Raw genomic sequence first — 7,260 nt, forward strand, 5'->3', positions numbered from 1 at the left:
TTTCTACAGCTTCCTCACAGCATTCACATTCACATAACAACAAAAGATTAGGCAATAATGCACCATGCTTGAGAAATGACAGCCTCATAAATCAAATCTGATGTGTTTTATGGACCTCTCTTTTATAATCTACCTTCTTGTAACTAGTTCCTCCAAATTGTAGCCATACTTACACCACTGTTTGCTGTAATACCAGAGCAGTGTTGTAGTGAATAGAAAATACTTCAGGGGACTCCAGAGGAAGGCCTCTATATTTCTTATATTTGTGTTTTTTTGGTTTTTTTTCATATAAATATGAACTGTAGGAATCTTTCTTATATAGTTTCAGAGGTGTAATGAAGCCAGGAAAGGAGCTGTAACTGGTAATATGTTACATTGCTACAAGCACTGATTTTAAGTGGTCCCACTGAAATCATGGTCCTGTTTTCTTTGGCACTGTCTAAAGTTAGAACCAGTTGAAACTAACAGGACAGGATCAAATATATTGCCTCTTTCATCTGAAAACATTGTCATAATTAAGAAGGCATTCAGCAGAACTGATTGAAACAAGGCACATGCCTTAAAATGGACATGTTCCAAGTGTCATTTGCAATAGGCTTGTTAATCCAGCCCTGAGTCAAAGAAATACAATCTTGTGTACCTTTCTTCCCTCCTGTTCCATCAAGAAGAGTTTGCATAGTGACCCATGGGGAGGCAGAATGAAATTCAGCTGGACAAAGAGGCATCATGGGTAGGACCCGTCACTGAAATCACACTCATCTGTCAGTATTAGAACTGTGTAATAAACACACCTGAGTAGTTTCAATCAGTGGAGGAGGACGTGAGGTTTTTCATATAATCAGAACCAATACACCTTAATCTTAACACCAAGCATGGGAGGGTTTTAATATGGTAGGATCTACAAGGCATGAACCATTTAGGTCTGCAACTGTAAGAGTAATGTCTCTGGTAAAATACTTGTCACCTAAATTTAAGGATTAGTGAGAGTAATCGGCTTCCTATAGCCATCCTGGAGAGAATGTGATTTGTAATGTCTGTCCTCAAGCAAAACCAGCACAAAAATCAGGAAGCCAATGTTCTAAAAAAATAACACAGAAGGTTTTGGCTCCTTATTGCAAAGTATTTTCTAGCAGAGTCCAGGGAACTATAAGATTCTGGTTGTTTAAATACACTCGATCCACAGCAGTGTTGAAAAATGGGCTTAGAAACAGGTTTAATAGTTTTACTTAAAGGTGTTGGATTTGTACATTAATCGATAGTGAGAGTTTTTGTAAGTAATCACAGGCTGTTTTTTTTTAAGTCACAGAATCAACACAAGGAAAACAGTTCAGTTTTATCTTTTTTGCTGTTTCAATGTCCTTAAGTCCTAAATTCGACAATTTATTCTACAGTAATTACCAAAAAGTGAGACACAATATCCATCTGATTAAAAAGAGCAAATTTACAAAAAGGCTTATGAGACTTATTTCTTTCTAGAAAATTGCTTTATTGATTTTTGCCATCAAAAAATTCAAATAGACTAGTAAATAGTGTATGTTATACAAGTTTTCTGCTTCCTCCTTTCTGTTGTAGGAAGACCAAATCTACAATGCAAAATTAGCTGACTGGTTTTATATGTGAGCAAAGAATGACAATTATAATGGTGTCTGACTCCATGTTATTCTCTTTGAAGCAGAAGTAAAAAGATTCCAAAATATTATTGAATAGAGGTCCTTTGGAAACCGATTTGTCAGTAAAACTTTGATACTTACAAAAAATAACTTTAAAATGTGCAGAAAACATAGTTTATACATGAGCTGTGGTTCCCTAAACCATAAACTTGCATGACGTTTAGAAAAAGCTTGGCAAGTTTTAATTTTAATGAAATATAAGGAAGATAATAATTTATACATTTATTTAAAAAGAAAAATTACGTTCTTCTGCAAGCTCTGAAGAAACTCACAGAATGACAGATTATTCTGAGTTGGAAGAGACCTACAAGGATCATCCAGTCCATTGGAATTTTGTTTTGGATTGTGTTTGGATTTTTGGATTAAAAGTCTTTGAAGGTAACCCAATTCCAACCCCGCTGCCATGGGCAGGGATGCCCACTCACTAGACCGGGCTACTCAGAGCATCATCCAACTGGCCCTGGAAACTTCCAGGGGTGGGACATCCACAGCTTCTCTGGAAAACCTGTTCCAGTGTCTTACCATCCTCAAAGTGGAGAATTTCTTCCTAATGTCTAACATAAACCTCCTCTCAGTTTGAAGTCATTCTGCCTTGTCCTGACACTGCAGGCCCTTGTCAAAAGTCTCTCTCCAGGTCTCTTGAACATCTCCTTTAGGTACTGAAAGGAGCTCCAAGATCTCACCAGAATCTTCACCAGGCAGAACAACCACAAGTCTCTCAGCCTGTTTCCAATTTATGACTTCAAGACTTCAGAATTAATAGAAATCATCCAAAAAGACACAAAGTCTTAAGTGGAGTGAAATACATTGGAGTCTTTCAGATTTTTTTTTTTTTGTAGTATGAATTTCAGATCATATCAATGTATAATGTGAAATTAAGCAAAATTAACATACTTAAAGACAACTTGTCATGGTTCTGTCATGACAAGAAATATCAGGAAATATAAATGCCAAGTAAGATGAAATTACAAGGAAAAAAAAGAACATTATTATCACATTTTTTGACTGACTGCTTCTTTAATTCTTGTGTATGTTAATACATATCAATATTGACAAATTCCATTCTGCTATACCTAGAAATGTCACCAAAAATCCTTTCAATTGAAAAACTGAGACCTTGTCCTCTCAAATAAAAGAAACCTTCTTTTAGAAGTTGAATCTTTATACAAAATGCTGAATGAAAATGCTGAAATTATATAATTGTATTAAATTTAATATTCTATAATTAATACTAATATTTGTTTTGCTTAGAAAATGATAGGTTAAAATATCAGAATATCATACTCGATACTGAAGCCTTCTGAATTTCTTGTATATATGCTCATTAGATAGAGACATATTAATTCCAATTTACAACAATCATTGTCATTCAATACCATCAACTTTAACCATTGCTGTAGAAGATACCCTTTTAGAGTGGTCATATCATTTAAATTTAACCCCGTAATGTGATGTACTGTAGTTTTATTAAATAATTTTTAAAAAATAATCAAATGGAGAATATACATAATTGTTTCAATTAAATACATAACTGGGCATATTGTATCTTGGCTAGAAAGTGATCAGTTTGCTTTATAACCCTTAGAGGGCTCCATTGCTATGTAGGACTGGAGAATAGGCTTATTTTGTCATCTTAACATATTCTGACATCTACTGTAATTTAATTTAGGCTTTAAATTAACTCTGTTTACATGGGTTTAACTGTGTACAGGACCTTCCAAGCTGGCTAAAAGGTCTGATGACGCAGATTTAGGATTGTGAGATGAAAGAGAACACCTACAATGCTGTTATATGTAGTTTTACTGGAATTAGTATAAAAAATGTGAGGAGATTCTCAGTTCCCAAATTGCAAAAACATGTGGACTCATCTAAAGGCAAACAACTAAAGCATGACTTAATAATTTCTCATGATTTTCTGAATGCTTCACTGTCCAGTCAGAATGTCTGTATGTCTGCCTGCTTATGTAAGCATAAGAGTATTTCCTTTTTTCCTTCCAGGGGCTTCAGCTGTGACTCAGCTCCTTTCTAGAGGCACAAAACCAACGGAGACTAATGACAGCTCTAGCAAAGGTCTAGCACCACAAATAAGAAGTGTTTGATATGAAAGAGAAGAAAGCATGGATGTGTTAACAGTAAACTTTTATCCATGTTTCTGCTGTCTAGAAGATGCTATTTTAAAGGCCAATGTGGAAGCTTCCAGAATAACTGGGAATAAGAGACCTTGAAGGACAATTGCAACTTCATAGACTGCTCCTATAGGACATGCTCCTATAGGACATATATGCTCCTATAGGACAGCATGCGCTCAGAAAATAGGAAGAGGTTTGAAATGGAACTCCTGTACAGAAACAAATCTGGAATATGTAGAAACAGATCTGGGGGAAATTTAAGTTAAATATGTTTTTGTTTGTTAAAGTAATTTTTTTTTAAAATCTAATATTTAGAAGGAATTGTTAGGGAAAACCAATAAGCAGAGGGGAAAAAAAATTATGGAAGAAAAAAATACGATAAGGTGAAAATTTTTGTGGTAGTGGTGGATATAGGAGAGCAGCTATCTGGGACAAGGAAAGGAGAAAATAGCTATGTAAAAGAAAATAGAAATGGACAGTGAAGTAAAAAGAAGTGTTTCTTACAGCCTGCAAGCTTTCTCAGGGAAAAGATTCCTTGCACAAAAATCCTCCACAAGAGCTCTTGTGAGAGGGACCCAAATTATGTTGTTCATGTAATCTGGAAACTCTTTTAAACACATCAAATCATGACTATGAAAATTCTTTCAGAAATAGCAAGAAAAACTTAATAAATAGGTCAGTACTGAGAGTTAAAAGCCACTAAACCTCATGTCCTGCCTCCAGCACTCTGCTGAAGAGTATTATCTACAAGATATTACTCCTTGTTCCTTTATTCTTTGGATTAGGGTGTGTGTTACCAATTAAAATGCTTCCCTCATCTCAGTTCATCTAGATCATGAAGACATTAGCCATGACCATTTTAGCACACGTCTTTGCCAGGATCAATATGTTGCTGTGCCTTTTCATATTCAAATGATTTGAGCTCATCAAAGCAAAGCATCTGCCAACACAGTCTCTTCCTCAACTGCCTTTCCCTTACCATAGGAATGGTAAGACCTGTCTTGCTCCACCCAGAAGGCCCTAATTGGTTTATTTCAACAAGCCATGCTCTAATCGCTACAGGATTCAGTATCAGGAGACTAATTCAGAAGGCCTCTGGTTGACCCTGCATCCTGGAGAATGCTAAATGATCTCCCAATAGAAAAAGGGGGAACTGCCTACTTTGTTAATATTCTCTCATAGTCTTAGTGAAAATGGATTCTATAAACAAAAGAATATTTTTATGAATATTAATTTTGATTCTTGAAGGTCTTCATTTTCCAAGAGAAGAGAAAAAGAAAAAGGGTATCTTGGCAAGAATGGAATGTTAAGGGTACAAAACCAAAATTGCATGCCATCTTATTTGAAAGTATTTGTCTAATACTCATATAACTCCTATCTAAAATAATAAAAAAAAAACCAGCAAACTTTTAAAAAGTTAAATGAATGAATGACTGTTGTGCTAGTAGGGATAGAATAGTTTAAGGTAAAAAATATGTATGGGATGTATTAAAGTTCCAGCAAATTTAAAAGAAATAGGCAGGAAGGAAGGAAAGAAAATTATTGCATGAATCATACTCCCTTGGGTAACAGTGTCAGCAGACTTGAAATCATCATGTTGCATAGGACAAACAGATGAGCAAATTGATGAGTAACTGACAAAAACTTTTTTTTTTTTTTCCTAAACACTGAACTGGCAAACAGCTCTTTTTATATAATAAAGATGTGAGGTAATCACTAGCATCTCTCTGAAAGTAAGAGCTATAAAGAAGGATATAAAGGAGCAGATGCTGTGTTATGTTAATGCCCTACAAATGGCTGCAGTAGCAGCCATGCTACTGCAAAATGCTTCCTCACAGACCTGTTTAATCAGAGGGGATAGACTTTGCTCTTACTGCTTTAAAACAGGTATTAATGGCATGGTTTATCCCATCAGGGGTTAAATTGTTCCAGTTCTATATTGTTTCAGTTCTATATACCTGTGGCTCAAATTTCTTAACCAGAAGGGCTTGAATTTAAGCTGACCTCTTGGTGTGCCCATACTTGTTCCTCTGCTGGGTGGTTGGAGAGCCAGCACATAAGCAGTTTGGATAACTGAGGAGTACAGGCAGGCCTTAGGCTGATAGTGTAGACCAGTATTTTTTAAAACACTCTGAAACTTCCTTTTTTTGCTATCTGTCTCATGTTAAGTTTTTTTTAGTTCTTTCTTGGTAAGGCAGGGAGGTAATGGATCTGATGTATTTCACTCTGCAAGTTCATATTGATTGCCCCTACATTAAAGTGATGCCAGAAATTCCCTTCCTCAAGCAGCACTTCAGTTAACCCTGGAAAGTCTCTGCGCAGAACTAGCAGTAATTTATTAGAACAAAATTGTAATACTAATATGAAAAAAATAACAACACACAGCAATAATTTGCCAAAGCATTAGCAGGAAGATATCTACAGGAACAGGATGGACACTGAGGAGAAACAGAAGATTATAGACACCAGAGGGGAGCCAGTGCGAATACTTCCTTTTTTCCTCTTACTTTTCTGAAAACTTAGTATTTTCCTCTCAAATGAGACTTACAGCTTGAAAATACTGATAAGTGCTGCACTAGAGCAAGATTTCATGACATCTCATGTTTGGTAAATACTGCACATTATGCAATGTATGAACTTCAGTTATGATGTCCCAAACTGTAGTTTAGAAACAAAAGATAAAAGGTTCCCAAAAAGTGTGTGAGAGCAGTTGTAGCCTCTTGTTGTGATAGGATGCTTTTAGTGTTCAGGATTGAAATACAAATTGTAAGATATAGGAAGACAGAAAACAAATCTAATCTATGTGGCTAATATTCAAAATGAAAAAAAAAAAGGAAAAGACAAAATGATAATTGGTAACAAAATTAGACCTCTTAGCTACAAAAGAAGGCCACAAAATTGATCAGAGGGTTGGGGCACCTCTGTAATGCCCCTGCCCGTTCAGTGGTTTTAGGGGAAGGTCATTTGATACACTCTGGGCTGTGCAAAGGAGAAACAAGAAAAATTCTCAGGAGTGCCAATAACAAATCAGTGTGGGTTAATATCTTTTTATATAATATATATGTCTTTTATATATAATACCTTTTAGAAACCCTAAAATTTCCTCTGGACAGTGTGCAGGAGAAACAAAAATTCTCTGAACGTTCAGTAGCAGTGGGGAGTTTGATTGGGAATAATTTGGATGATAAAAAACTCATCTTTGTCTATACAGATTTATGCAGTTCTTAAGGTGTGTATTAAGTGGCTCTCTTTTTGGGAACAGGACCAAGACATCGCCCTCTGTTTCTTGCTGTTCTTACTTTCAGACAGTGATTGTGATTTGGGCTTTCTGTAGATATTCCCAGAGCAGGGAACTCCTCCATCTTCCAGCGCTGACAGTTCTGGTTCTGCATGCAGCCTCCAAGCAAACTGAAGATGCAGGAGAGGACATTCTCATTGAAGCAAAGAAATAAATCAAGTAA

Source organism: Cyanistes caeruleus, chromosome 2 (genome assembly GCF_971803275.1).
Source record: "Cyanistes caeruleus chromosome 2, bCyaCae1.hap1.1, whole genome shotgun sequence".
Lineage (NCBI taxonomy): Eukaryota > Metazoa > Chordata > Aves > Passeriformes > Paridae > Cyanistes > Cyanistes caeruleus.